General features: G+C 45.9%; 5 non-coding genes across 5 annotated transcripts; 3 read left to right on the top strand and 2 right to left on the bottom strand.

The window, feature by feature from the left end:
- The first annotated feature begins 1579 nt into the window (after positions 1-1579).
- Positions 1580-1651, top strand: Trnaq-uug. The gene has a single exon. It is a non-coding gene; the product is annotated as a tRNA-Gln (tRNA).
- Positions 1652-2158: 507 nt separating this feature from the next.
- Trnap-ugg lies at positions 2159-2230 on the bottom strand. The gene has a single exon. It is a non-coding gene; the product is annotated as a tRNA-Pro (tRNA).
- A 3851-nt stretch (positions 2231-6081) lies between these two features.
- On the top strand, positions 6082-6153 carry Trnaq-uug. The gene has a single exon. It is a non-coding gene; the product is annotated as a tRNA-Gln (tRNA).
- A 1136-nt stretch (positions 6154-7289) lies between these two features.
- On the top strand, positions 7290-7361 carry Trnaq-uug. Its single transcript has one exon. It is a non-coding gene; the product is annotated as a tRNA-Gln (tRNA).
- Positions 7362-7862: 501 nt separating this feature from the next.
- Positions 7863-7934, bottom strand: Trnap-ugg. Its single transcript has one exon. It is a non-coding gene; the product is annotated as a tRNA-Pro (tRNA).
- Between the last annotated feature and the right edge of the window lie 7186 nt (positions 7935-15120).

Below are 15120 nucleotides of genomic sequence, written 5' to 3'. Positions count from 1 at the left end.
ACTGTAGCTGTGCCGAAGGACAAATTTTTCAGTGGTGGAAGACGCACGCGGGGTTATTTCCAAGGCTGTCAGTAGTAGCCAGCAGAGTTCTCTGTATTCCTGCCACCAGTGCTGCCAGCGAGGGAAATTGTAGCCAGGCCGGTCACCTGCTGTCCAGCAAAAGATCGTGCCTGGTATCAGACAAGGTGGATGATCTCTTATTGATCCATCACAATTACGTATGTATTCACAACATACCACGTAACCACAAGGAAGGAAACATTCCTCAAACTCTATAAATGTATGATTCCACTTTCATTGACTTCACAGGAAGAAGTTCAAGCCGCCAGCTCTAGTAATAGCTCCAGGAACACAAGTGACACCTGTGTATCAGGGAGCACCAATGACGAAAATCGAATTGTATAGTCATGATTCACTTGTAACGTTATTAACAAGTCATAATTTGTTCAGAAATTAACGTTTGTGCAACAAAATTTCGTGAGTATTACTTTTAACTCCGTCATTCCTTCCCGATCCTGCATTCAAAATTAATACAACGTATACGTGGCCGAGTTTGGAGATAGGCTACACATAGTCCACGATTAGACTACTGTGTTCCCGTTTGTCTACCGAACGGAACAAAATACTAAATACAGACATTGCAGTTTTTAACGTTACAATTACTGGAATACGTGATAACCTCAAAGTCAAACTCCAATAGTCTGCAACATATTAACAAACATCAAATGTAACATATACAAGTGTATTATTTAGGTCATAGAACTGGTAGTAAACAACGAAAGACATTTGTAAAAGAAATAAGTGAGTGGTTAATGTGAAGCGGTGGCCTCTGATCTCAAGGAGTGTGACGAAGCGCCGCTCGCTGGCGCTGAGTCCACCGGTTACTGGCGACCGGCCGGGCGTTTGGCGCACTCGGCCGAGCGCTGGCGATCGGCTGCCCACAGCCGGCGGCAGAGGACGCTCGGCCGCATACTCCCGAGAGCCAGAGGGGCGAGCGGGACTCGCCGGTAAAAATCGGAGATAATGCAGACCTCTAGCCTGCACCCCGCCACCTACTGAGATCTTGCCGCACTTGCTAGTTGCAGCATCCGATCTGGACCATATTCTCAAAGAGGTTACTTAATCTGACACCTACAACATGCGCTGTGCTGAACACCAGTGTATGTGAATGCTGAAAGAGCCGCTTGAGTTGTGTGACAGTATTTCGACCGTGTGAAGTGCAAATGTTATCGTGTCACGCACAATCCGCCCTCTACGTAGCGCTCTGTGTCAGCACGCAGTTTTCGACAGTACTCTGTGTCCATAGCTGTTTTCATAGCTAGGCTGCTTCCAGCACAAAGCATCCACCATACGAAAGTGGCTGTTTCGCGATTTTGATTACCTGATCCTTCGACATCACTTCATGTACGAATACTGGCAAGAATTCTCGCTACATTCGAAGGTGCTCCTTCCACATCCAGCCCACTTGGTTGCTTCATTTGCCACGCAAACACTTCCTGAGGACCCTACATGTAATAACATCGCATCTTATCGGCTTAATTACATGATACTACTGATTTTAAGAGCGCTACAGGCATCCGGTTCCATGGTGTAATGGTTAGCACTCTAGACTTTGAATCCAGCGATCCGAGTTCGAGTCTCGGTGGAACCTGACGCTGTGTTTTGCGATCGTTTCTAGAAATGTGTACGAGCCGGTGGTTGGAATTGAATATGCAGAAATTTAACTAGGATCATGAGATGCAAAATGTTAATAGCAGTCCACACGTGAATGGGGAACGCTCCAAATGCTTATGCTTTTGCTACTAGGATTAATAACGTGACGTAAGGGGTTCAACTGCGAGAAGACGACCTCAGCTGTTCCTCCCCGCAGGAAAGACATCTCACCGTTTTGGGTGCTGCATGCGCATGCATTTAACAAACTTGCATGCGATGTACTAGTTCCTGGGGAACGAATGGAATCGTTGTACGTGCCAGTCTTTACGTATAGATATAAGTAAGCGAAGACGGCTTAATCCTGCCACGTAGATTGCTTTCCATAAGACGCACCTGAGAGTCTCATGGGCCGGTGGCCCGACATGCAGTTTGTCCTGCTGCATGGCTTACTTTCAGAGACTCGCAAGTTTATCGTAGTGCTGGGTTGTCGCGAAAGTGAAAAGTAGGGCCTGTCCGGGATTTGAACCCGGGACCTCCTGCACCCAAAGCAGGAATCATACCCCTAGACCAACAGGCCGCACAAGTAAGCAAGTCTGCACTAGAGCTCTGCATTTCGATGAAAACACCCGCTCGATCATTTCCCATTTCGTGCCGCTGCTCGACGGCTGGGAAAGGCTCACGCTACGATACGGCTGTGGCCGTCTAATGCACCATGTGGCCGGTTGTCCTCCACCTCTCGGTTATCGGTTGGACTGTCGAGCACTGCCGGGCGCTCGAGCGTACTCACAAACCCGGCCGGTGACAGTACAACCGCCGCGCGCTCTACAGTGCCGAATCGCATTAGAAACCGTGTGTAAACGCAGTGGACGACCTGGCTTTGAGCAGTGCAGACAGCGTTATGGATAAACCAAGGTCGTAAACGTTCCACTCATGAAACGAAGAGTAGTATTATGGATAGAATTAGGAGCGGCTCATTAGTCCTGAAGAAGAAAAACATGTCGGAAGAGGAGGCGAAAAGTGAAGCTTGGAAATCGTTTACACTTGTAGTGGGTCCTGTCACGCAGGCTTCTGCTGTTTTCGTGCAATGTACCACATGTGGTACCATACTTTCGTACCAGTCAAGCACAACAGGTATGATTCGGCACTGCAAAAGTAAATGCGGAGCAGGAGTCCACCGTCCACTTGCAGTACCAAGCAGCATAAAGAAAGTTGTTGTTGATAGGTTGGTCGATATGAGTGGAATAGATTTGCTACCGTTAAATACTTGTAGTAAGATTGGATTCAAGAATTATTCGCAGGAGCTCATCAATGTTGGCGCCACTTACGGCAAAGTCAGTATAGAAGATGTTCTTCCGCACCCTACCACTGTATCGCGGCATATTAAAGAAAAGGCAGACAAAATACGAGTGACAATGGTGCCCAAGCTAATATGTGCCTTAAAGAACAAAATGTACGCTTTAGACGCTGATCTGTGGTCAGATAACTACATGAAGAGAAATTTTTTGACTATGACGTCGCATTATGTGAATGATGAGTGGCAGCTAGAAACGCTTGTTTTGATAACAACCGAGTTTCCGGACGTACTTAAGAAAGGAGAGAACATACGGCACGAAATCGAAGAGCGGATGCTTGAGTTAGGAATTAACAAGAATGATCCTACGAAATGTTACTTTGTCACCGACCAAGGAGCTAATATGAAGAAGGCACTTGAATCTTACGACCGTTTGCCTTGCTTTGATCACTGCTTGATGACTGCGCTTCGTTACACATTTCAAGAGACGTGTTTAGAAGACGAAGCCGCTGAAATCCTGTCGTGTCTACTATCAGCAAGAGCTATAGTAGGCTATTTTAAGAGATTGGGTCACTCGGGGCGTCTGCGGCACTCTGTGAAGCAAGAAGCTGCAACTCGGTGGAACAGTATACTGTTAATGCTCAATTCAGTCATAAGTCAAATCGACGATATTCGAGATCTACTAGAATCCCGGGGGCAATCGACACTCTTAGAAACCTTCCAAGAAGGGTGCGTACGAGACGTTGTCGCTTTTCTAACCCCCTTTAAAGAAGCGAGTTTGGATTTGGAAACTGCAAAGATAACAACGCTGGAACGTGTGCTGCCGTGGTACAAAAGTCTGTTACATCATTGTGAACCAATAGACAGTGACAACGAGGTAAAAACACTTTCTATAGGTTACGATCCTTTATACAACTGTTGAATTATCAGAGTGCAGTTATGTATATTGAGTTTCCTTTTCAGCTCATGGTGAAAATAAAAAGGAGAGCAGCATACTTCATCACAGAGAAGTGCAAAATTGAGGCTATCCATTACGTTGCCACGGGTCTATGGCCACCACGGCGACATTTGAAGAAACTCACAGCAGACGAAAACCAAGCCGCGTATGCTGAAGTTCCACGATTGTACTCGGAACAGCCCGTAAATGGTAAGGTTCATTCACTGAAACCAATTAGTAAACATATGTTTGTTTGTCTAATCTGCCATCTTTCATTAGATCAACATTTATTACGTCTACAATGTGATATTTGGGAAAGGTTTCGCAACTTAAACATTCCACAATGCGTTTTGAAGTAATCTGTGCGATATATATAAAATGTCACCGTAAATATAGTCGTTTACTAACCAGTAATTCTAACTACGGTGTATACATATTTGAAGGTGACAGGAATATCTTACGGATGTTTTCATTCATGTTTAGAGTCAATTCAAGCAAACAGTGACCAAGTTCTTCCCATGAAAAAGTCCAGGATGGACTGGAGTTCGGATGAGGACGACGAAGGTGGACACACAGTTACTACCAATGAACTCGACAGGTACCTTTCGCTCTCCAAATCCGACTGTAGCTGTGCCGAAGGACAAATTTTTCAGTGGTGGAAGACGCACGCGGGGTTATTTCCAAGGCTGTCAGTAGTAGCCAGCAGAGTTCTCTGTATTCCTGCCACCAGTGCTGCCAGCGAGGGAAATTGTAGCCAGGCCGGTCACCTGCTGTCCAGCAAAAGATCGTGCCTGGTATCAGACAAGGTGGATGATCTCTTATTGATCCATCACAATTACGTATGTATTCACAACATACCACGTAACCACAAGGAAGGAAACATTCCTCAAACTCTATAAATGTATGATTCCACTTTCATTGACTTCACAGGAAGAAGTTCAAGCCGCCAGCTCTAGTAATAGCTCCAGGAACACAAGTGACACCTGTGTATCAGGGAGCACCAATGACGAAAATCGAATTGTATAGTCATGATTCACTTGTAACGTTATTAACAAGTCATAATTTGTTCAGAAATTAACGTTTGTGCAACAAAATTTCGTGAGTATTACTTTTAACTCCGTCATTCCTTCCCGATCCTGCATTCAAAATTAATACAACGTATACGTGGCCGAGTTTGGAGATAGGCTACACATAGTCCACGATTAGACTACTGTGTTCCCGTTTGTCTACCGAACGGAACAAAATACTAAATACAGACATTGCAGTTTTTAACGTTACAATTACTGGAATACGTGATAACCTCAAAGTCAAACTCCAATAGTCTGCAACATATTAACAAACATCAAATGTAACATATACAAGTGTATTATTTAGGTCATAGAACTGGTAGTAAACAACGAAAGACATTTGTAAAAGAAATAAGTGAGTGGTTAATGTGAAGCGGTGGCCTCTGATCTCAAGGAGTGTGACGAAGCGCCGCTCGCTGGCGCTGAGTCCACCGGTTACTGGCGACCGGCCGGGCGTTTGGCGCACTCGGCCGAGCGCTGGCGATCGGCTGCCCACAGCCGGCGGCAGAGGACGCTCGGCCGCATACTCCCGAGAGCCAGAGGGGCGAGCGGGACTCGCCGGTAAAAATCGGAGATAATGCAGACCTCTAGCCTGCACCCCGCCACCTACTGAGATCTTGCCGCACTTGCTAGTTGCAGCATCCGATCTGGACCATATTCTCAAAGAGGTTACTTAATCTGACACCTACAACATGCGCTGTGCTGAACACCAGTGTATGTGAATGCTGAAAGAGCCGCTTGAGTTGTGTGACAGTATTTCGACCGTGTGAAGTGCAAATGTTATCGTGTCACGCACAATCCGCCCTCTACGTAGCGTTCTGTATCAGCACACTGTTTTCGACAGTACTCTGTGTCCATAGCTGTTTTCATAGCTAGGCTGCTTCCAGCACAAAGCATCCACCATACGAAAGTGGCTGTTTCGCGATTTTGATTACCTGATCCTTCGACATCACTTCGTGTACGAATACTGGCAAGAATTCTCGCTACATTCGAAGGTGCTCCTTCCACATCCAGCCCACTTGGTTGCTTCATTTGCCACGCAAACACTTCCTGAGGACCCTACATGTAATAACATCGCATCTTATCGGCTTAATTACATGATACTACTGAATTTAAGAGCGCCATAGGCATTCGGTTCCATGGTGTAATGGTTAGCACTCTGGACTTTGAATCCAGCGATCCGAGTTCGAGTCTCGGTGGAGCCTCACGCTGTGTTTTGCGATCGTTTCTAGAAATGTGTACGAGCCGGTGGTTGGAATTGAATATGCAGAAATATAACTAGGATCATGAAATGCAAAATGTTAATAGCAGTCAACAAGTGAATGTGGAACGCTCAAAATGCTTATGCTTTTGCTACTAGGATTAATAACGTGACGTAAGGGGTTCAACTGCGAGAAGACGACCTCAGCTGTTCCTCCCCGCAGGAAAGACATCTCACCGTTTTGGGTGCTGCATGCGCATGCATTTAACAAACTTGCATGCGATGTACTAGTTCCTGGGGAACGAATGGAATCGTTGTACGTGCCAGTCTTTACGTATAGATATAAGTAAGCGGAGACGGCTTAATACTGCCACGTAGATTGCTTTCCATAAGACGCACCTGAGAGTCTCATGGGCCGGTGGCCCGACATGCAGTTTGTCCTGCTGCATGGCTTACTTTCAGAGACTCGCAAGTTTATCGTAGTGCTGGGTTGTCGCGAAAGTGAAAAGTAGGGCCTGTTTGGGATTTGAACCCGGGACCTCCTGCACCCAAAGCAGGAATCATACCCCTAGACCAACATGCCGCACAAGTACGCACGTCTGCACCCCGCCACCTACTGAAATCTTGCCGCACTTGCTAGTTGCAGCATCCGATCTGGACCATATTCTCAAAGAGGTTTCTTAATCTGACACCTACAACATGCGCTGTGCTGAACACCAGTGTATGTGAATGCTGAAAGAGCCGCTTGAGTTGTGTGACAGTATTTCGACCGTGTGAAGTGCAAATGTTATCGTGTCACGCACAATCCGCCCACTACGTAGCGTTCTGTGTCAGCACGCAGTTTTCGACAGTACTCTGTGTCCATAGCTGTTTTCATAGCTAGGCTGCTTCCAGCACAAAGCATCCACCATACGAAAGTGGCTGTTTCGCGATTTTGATTACCTGATCCTTCGACATCACTTCATGTACGAATGCTGGCAAGAATTCTCGCTACATTCGAAGGTGCTCCTTCCACTTCCAGCCTACTTGGTTGCTTCATTTGCCACACAAACACTTCCAGAGGACCGTACATGTAATAACATCGCTTCCTATCGGCTTAATTACATCATACTACTGAATTTCAGAGCGCCACAGGCATCCGGTTCCATGGTGTAATGGTTAGCACTCTGGACTTTGAATCCAGCGATCCGAGTTCGAGTCTCGGTGGAGCCTGACGCTGTGTTTTGCGATCGTTTTTAGAAATGTGTGCGAGCCCTAGGTTGGAATTGTATATGCAGAAATTTAACTAGGATCATGAGATGCAAAATGTTAATAGCAGTCCACACGTGAATGGGGAACGCTCCAAATGCTTATGGTTTTGCTACTAGGATTAATAACGGGACGTAAGGGCTGCGCGAATACGACCTCAGCTGTACCTCCCCGCAGGAAAGACATCTCACCGTTTTGGGTGCTGCATGCGCATGCATTTAACAAACTTGCATGCGATGTACTAGTTCCTGGGGAACGAATGGAATCGTTGTACGTGCCAGTCTTTACGTATAGATATAAGTAAGCGAAGACGGCTTAATCCTGCCACGTAGATTGCTTTCCATAAGACGCACCTGAGAGTCTCATGGGCCGGTGGCCCGACATGCAGTTTGTCCTGCTGCATGGCTTACTTTCAGAGACTCGCAAGTTTATCGTAGTGCTGGGTTGTCGCGAAAGTGAAAAGTAGGGCCTGTCCGGGATTTGAACCCGGGACCTCCTGCACCCAAAGCAGGAATCATACCCCTAGACCAACAGGCCGCACAAGTAAGCAAGTCTGCACTAGAGCTCTGCATTTCGATGAAAACACCCGCTCGATCATTTCCCATTTCGTGCCGCTGCTCGACGGCTGGGAAAGGCTCACGCTACGATACGGCTGTGGCCGTCTAATGCACCATGTGGCCGGTTGTCCTCCACCTCTCGGTTATCGGTTGGACTGTCGAGCACTGCCGGGCGCTCGAGCGTACTCACAAACCCGGCCGGTGACAGTACAACCGCCGCGCGCTCTACAGTGCCGAATCGCATTAGAAACCGTGTGTAAACGCAGTGGACGACCTGGCTTTGAGCAGTGCAGACAGCGTTATGGATAAACCAAGGTCGTAAACGTTCCACTCATGAAACGAAGAGTAGTATTATGGATAGAATTAGGAGCGGCTCATTAGTCCTGAAGAAGAAAAACATGTCGGAAGAGGAGGCGAAAAGTGAAGCTTGGAAATCGTTTACACTTGTAGTGGGTCCTGTCACGCAGGCTTCTGCTGTTTTCGTGCAATGTACCACATGTGGTACCATACTTTCGTACCAGTCAAGCACAACAGGTATGATTCGGCACTGCAAAAGTAAATGCGGAACAGGAGTCCACCGTCCACTTGCAGTACCAAGCAGCATAAAGAAAGTTGTTGTTGATAGGTTGGTCGATATGAGTGGAATAGATTTGCTACCGTTAAATACTTGTAGTAAGATTGGATTCAAGAATTATTCGCAGGAGCTCATCAATGTTGGCGCCACTTACGGCAAAGTCAGTATAGAAGATGTTCTTCCGCACCCTACCACTGTATCGCGGCATATTAAAGAAAAGGCAGACAAAATACGAGTGACAATGGTGCCCAAGCTAATATGTGCCTTAAAGAACAAAATGTACGCTTTAGACGCTGATCTGTGGTCAGATAACTACATGAAGAGAAATTTTTTGACTATGACGTCGCATTATGTGAATGATGAGTGGCAGCTAGAAACGCTTGTTTTGATAACAACCGAGTTTCCGGACGTACTTAAGAAAGGAGACAACATACGGCACGAAATCGAAGAGCGGATGCTTGAGTTAGGAATTAACAAGAATGATCCTACGAAATGTTACTTTGTCACCGACCAAGGAGCTAATATGAAGAAGGCACTTGAATCTTACGACCGTTTGCCTTGCTTTGATCACTGCTTGATGACTGCGCTTCGTTACACATTTCAAGAGACGTGTTTAGAAGACGAAGCCGCTGAAATCCTGTCGTGTCTACTATCAGCAAGAGCTATAGTAGGCTATTTTAAGAGATTGGGTCACTCGGGGCGTCTGCGGCACTCTGTGAAGCAAGAAGCTGCAACTCGGTGGAACAGTATACTGTTAATGCTCAATTCAGTCATAAGTCAAATCGACGATATTCGAGATCTACTAGAATCCCGGGGGCAATCGACACTCTTAGAAACCTTCCAAGAAGGGTGCGTACGAGACGTTGTCGCTTTTCTAACCCCCTTTAAAGAAGCGAGTTTGGATTTGGAAACTGCAAAGATAACAACGCTGGAACGTGTGCTGCCGTGGTACAAAAGTCTGTTACATCATTGTGAACCAATAGACAGTGACAACGAGGTAAAAACACTTTCTATAGGTTACGATCCTTTATACAACTGTTGAATTATCAGAGTGCAGTTATGTATATTGAGTTTCCTTTTCAGCTCATGGTGAAAATAAAAAGGAGAGCAGCATACTTCATCACAGAGAAGTGCAAAATTGAGGCTATCCATTACGTTGCCACGGGTCTATGGCCACCACGGCGACATTTGAAGAAACTCACAGCAGACGAAAACCAAGCCGCGTATGCTGAAGTTCCACGATTGTACTCGGAACAGCCCGTAAATGGTAAGGTTCATTCACTGAAACCAATTAGTAAACATATGTTTGTTTGTCTAATCTGCCATCTTTCATTAGATCAACATTTATTACGTCTACAATGTGATATTTGGGAAAGGTTTCGCAACTTAAACATTCCACAATGCGTTTTGAAGTAATCTGTGCGATATATATAAAATGTCACCGTAAATATAGTCGTTTACTAACCAGTAATTCTAACTACGGTGTATACATATTTGAAGGTGACAGGAATATCTTACGGATGTTTTCATTCATGTTTAGAGTCAATTCAAGCAAACAGTGACCAAGTTCTTCCCATGAAAAAGTCCAGGATGGACTGGAGTTCGGATGAGGACGACGAAGATGGACACACAGTTACTACCAATGAACTCGACAGGTACCTTTCGCTCTCCAAATCCGACTGTAGCTGTGCCGAAGGACAAATTTTTCAGTGGTGGAAGACGCACGCGGGGTTATTTCCAAGGCTGTCAGTAGTAGCCAGCAGAGTTCTCTGTATTCCTGCCACCAGTGCTGCCAGCGAGGGAAATTGTAGCCAGGCTGGTCACCTGCTGTCCAGCAAAAGATCGTGCCTGGTATCAGACAAGGTGGATGATCTCTTATTGATCCATCACAATTACGTATGTATTCACAACATACCACGTAACCACAAGGAAGGAAACATTCCTCAAACTCTATAAATGTATGATTCCACTTTCATTGACTTCACAGGAAGAAGTTCAAGCCGCCAGCTCTAGTAATAGCTCCAGGAACACAAGTGACACCTGTGTATCAGGGAGCACCAATGACGAAAATCGAATTGTATAGTCATGATTCACTTGTAACGTTATTAACAAGTCATAATTTGTTCAGAAATTAACGTTTGTGCAACAAAATTTCGTGAGTATTACTTTTAACTCCGTCATTCCTTCCCGATCCTGCATTCAAAATTAATACAACGTATACGTGGCCGAGTTTGGAGATAGGCTACACATAGTCCACGATTAGACTACTGTGTTCCCGTTTGTCTACCGAACGGAACAAAATACTAAATACAGACATTGCAGTTTTTAACGTTACAATTACTGGAATACGTGATAACCTCAAAGCCAAACTCCAATAGTCTGCAACATATTAACAAACATCAAATGTAACATATACAAGTGTATTATTTAGGTCATAGAACTGGTAGTAAACAACGAAAGACATTTGTAAAAGAAATAAGTGAGTGGTTAATGTGAAGCGGTGGCCTCTGATCTCAAGGAGTGTGACGAAGCGCCGCTCGCTGGCGCTGAGTCCACCGGTTACTGGCGACCGGCCGGGCGTTTGGCGCACTCGGCCGAGCGCTGGCGATCGGCTGCCCACAGCCGGCGGCAGAGGACGCTCGGCCGCATACTCCCGAGAGCCAGAGGGGCGAGCGGGACTCGCCGGTAAAAATCGGAGTTAATGCAGACCTCTAGCCTGCACCCCGCCACCTACTGAGATCTTGCCGCACTTGCTAGTTGCAGCATCCGATCTGGACCATATTCTCAAAGAGGTTTCTTAATCTGACACCTACAACATGCGCTGTGCTGAACACCAGTGTATGTGAATGCTGAAAGAGCCGCTTGAGTTGTGTGACAGTCTTTCGACCGTGTGAAGTGCAAATGTTATCGTGTCACGCACAATCCGCCCTCTACGTAGCGTTCTGTATCAGCACGCTGTTTTCGACAGTACTCTGTGTCCATAGCTGTTTTCATAGCTAGGCTGCTTCCAGCACAAAGCATCCACCATACGAAAGTGGCTGTTTCGCGATTTTCATTACCTGATCCTTCGACATCACTTCATGTACGAATACTGGCAAGAATTCTCGCTACATTCGAAGGTGCTCCTTCCACTTCCAGCCCACTTGGTTGCTTCATTTGCCACGCAAACACTTCCTGAGGACCCTACATGTAATAACATAGCATCTTATTGGCTTAATTACATGATACTACTGAATTTAAGAGCGCTACAGGCATTCGGTTCCATGGTGTCAGTTCCGCTTGAGACGCGCTGGAGTGAGGAAGTGTCGCGAGCTCCGAGTCCCTAGCGGTGTTTACGTTTTGCTGTTTGTCTCTCATCGCGTGTTGTGTTCCCGTTCCGTGTTTCAGTTTCGTGTTGAGTCGTTTGTCAGTTGTGTTTTGTCAAGTTTAAGTGCTATTCGCCCTTGGCGGGTTGATTAGCGACATGTCACGTTTATTTCCACGGAAGAATACAATCAAGTTTCAGTTTGACAAGTCCACCAGGTCCGTTCAACCAAGCTCCCTTGAAGTGCACGACTGGATTGTGGATGTTGTTGGCATTACATCGGAGCAAGTGCATACTGCTTATTACGATCTGGAGCAGTATTGTTTTTTCGTCAAACTGCTGGACCCTCTTGTGATGGAGCGTTTACTGGCAAACCATGGTGGCACGATCGACTTTCTTCACCGTGATGGAACAGTGAGTACTGTTACAATTTCTACTGCTGATCTCGAGTACAAAAATGTGAGAGTGTTTAACTTGCCACCCGAAGTAGAGAATTGCTATCCGCGAGAGGTCTTATCTGCATATGGCGAGGTTAGGACTATTAGGAATGAGTTGTGGTCTCGTGAACACCGGTTGCAATGCTACAGTGGAGTGAGATCTGTAGAGATGCATGTTAAAGTCAGCATTCCGTAACATATTATGGTTTGTGGGTACAAGCTACTAGCCACCTATGCCGGTCAGACGCCCACCTGTCATATTTGTAATGAGAGTGGGCATCTGCGTCAGGATTGTCCGCGTCGCGTATTTGTCCTGAAAAACACTCTGCAGAGGAGGCAGCGGCTGACGTTCAGTGACGTTCTGATGAATGGTAAAGTTGAACAGCCTGCTGATACTTCACCTTCCGCAATTAGTACCGAACCTATTACGCTCGATGGCAATCAACTTACGGCGTCGTCTGTCGACGCGCACTCTGACACGGCTGCTAGTGAACGGAACAATTCCAGTCAAAAGAGACCTCATGACTCAGTTAGTGACTCATCAGATGAGGAAGAATCTAACCAAGCGAACCCTGTTCAAAAGCAAAAATCCTGTTCTGGTGACTTCGGGTCAGAAGTGAACGTTATGGAAGTCGAATCCACGTCTCAGGGCGGGAATGTTAAGGTATCTGCGGTAGCTGTTGCGATGCCTGCAACTGCTACTGTCCAGGTTGGGACAGAAAGCTCTCCCAAAGCGACAGCAGAGGCCGAGGGGCAGGAATGTGAATCTTCTTTTCCCGTTACTGAGCGGCCTGATGTGGCGACTGCCAGTGACAGTTTCCAATACCGAAGAACGGCAACTTATGGCACAGGGTTTGCCAGGTCCCCCACGTGATAGTCACAGTAGGCAACAGGTTTCGCAGCATAAAGGTGTTTCTCAAACTCATGCCATGACTAAATGGTTCAAATGGCTCTGAGCACTATGGGACTTAACATCTATGGTCATCAGTCCCCTAGAACTTAGAACTACATAAACCTAACTAACCTAAGGACAGCACACAACACCCAGCCATCACGAAGCAGAGAAAATCCCTGACCCCGCCGGGAATCGAACCCGGGAACCCGCGCGTGGGAAGCGAGAACGCTACCGCACGACCACGAGATGCGGGCGTATGCCATGACTCAAGAACCTCAACGACGCCGGTTGAATCCTCCGCCGAACGTAACTCACAGTCGAAGTCAGATAAGGCGCGAAGCGGCTAAATTAGAAAGAAAATCACCTGAAGGCAAAGTAGCACCCCCCCAGGAGCACTTCGAGAACGCCGACGCCGATTGTCCTGCAGGTCCGCCCACGACCTCTATAGTTGCCACCGATGCACAAACTTAGCAGCATTACTACCTGAATTGAGCCTACATGATTATGTACACTTCGTTGGGCGTTCTTATACTCTCAGATGTATAGTGTACGGTGCCCCACATATGCGAATACAAGTGCGTGTCGCTAGTTTGACATAATGAGTCAAACTTATAACATTGTAACTCTCAATATCAACAGAACTACTTCGGACTTAAAAAAATTATCTTTGAAATAATTTATTTACGAATCGGGGGCGGACATAATTTTGTTGCAAGAAGTCATGTTTACTGGTTTTCATATACCTGGCTTTAACGCTTTTTTCAACGTCTCATCAGACGAAAGTACAGGAACTGCTATAATGAGTCGTGTCGGGATACCAGTAGTGATACTGGATAAACTTGAATCCGGAAGAGGCTTAAGTTGTCAAGTTTATGATGTCACGATTTTAAATGTTTATGTTCCATCGGGTACCACTAAAATGTCAGCGAGGGCCAAATTCTTCAATGAAGATGTTGTGTATTTGCTATGGAAGAATCCTATCAAGGTCATTGTTGGAGGTGATTTCAATTGTGTTGTCCATCGGAAAGACCAGACGCCACGTTTTAATTATTCTCAGGAGCTTCATGAATTACTTAAAACTATGCGATACAAGGATGCCTGGGAAGTCCTCTTCCCTACGTTAGTCAAATATACGTTTCTTACTTCGGCCTCATGTAGTCGCATTGATCGAATATATGTCTCTGAGAATATTAGCACTCACGTACTAAATGCGGACGTCATCCCCACGTATTTTTCCGACCATTGCGCTCTCTCCGTTTCCATAACATTGGTCAAGCAGTCCACTCGCGCATACCGCAACCAATGGACCCTCAATATCGCGCATTTAAAAGATGACGATCTTGAAGATTGCGTTCTCGACACGTGGACGAAATGTTTAAGATCAATTCAGAATTATGGAACCAAAACCGAGTGGTGGGTCAAACTTGCTAAGGTGAAGTTGAGACAAACATTAAAAAATTACAGTTTTCACAAAAGTATGGCAGAAAAAAGGACTATTGAATTCTACTACACGGTTTTACGAGAACTCCATGAACAGTCACATGGGTCAGACACTCACCTAGCACGGATCAAACGAGTAAAAGCCAAAGTTTTAAGCATCACACGGAAACGGTTAGACGGATTGAAAATCAAATCAAAAGCAAAATCTCTCTTGGAGGATGAAACAACCTCAATGTACCATTTGATGAAACATCAGTCTAATCGGCGACGTACTTTTCTTGAGGATCTCAAACTGGAAGACGGTAGAGTACTCACAGACCAAGGTGACATTGTCCGTGCACTCCATCGGCATTACGAATTGCTCTACAACGAGGACCAGTCTGATAACTGTGATGGCTTTGAAGTCATCAACTCATTACGTAATTTAATCACCATAGATGACAATAATTCCTTGTTTGTTGACTTCACAGTCGACGAGGTGTTCGACCTGGTAAAGACATCTCTTCCAAATAAATC

Source organism: Schistocerca piceifrons, chromosome 2 (assembly GCF_021461385.2).
Source record: "Schistocerca piceifrons isolate TAMUIC-IGC-003096 chromosome 2, iqSchPice1.1, whole genome shotgun sequence".
NCBI lineage: Eukaryota > Metazoa > Arthropoda > Insecta > Orthoptera > Acrididae > Schistocerca > Schistocerca piceifrons.
Note: the sequence above shows the minus strand (reverse complement) of the source record. Positions and strands in the feature narration are given on the sequence as shown.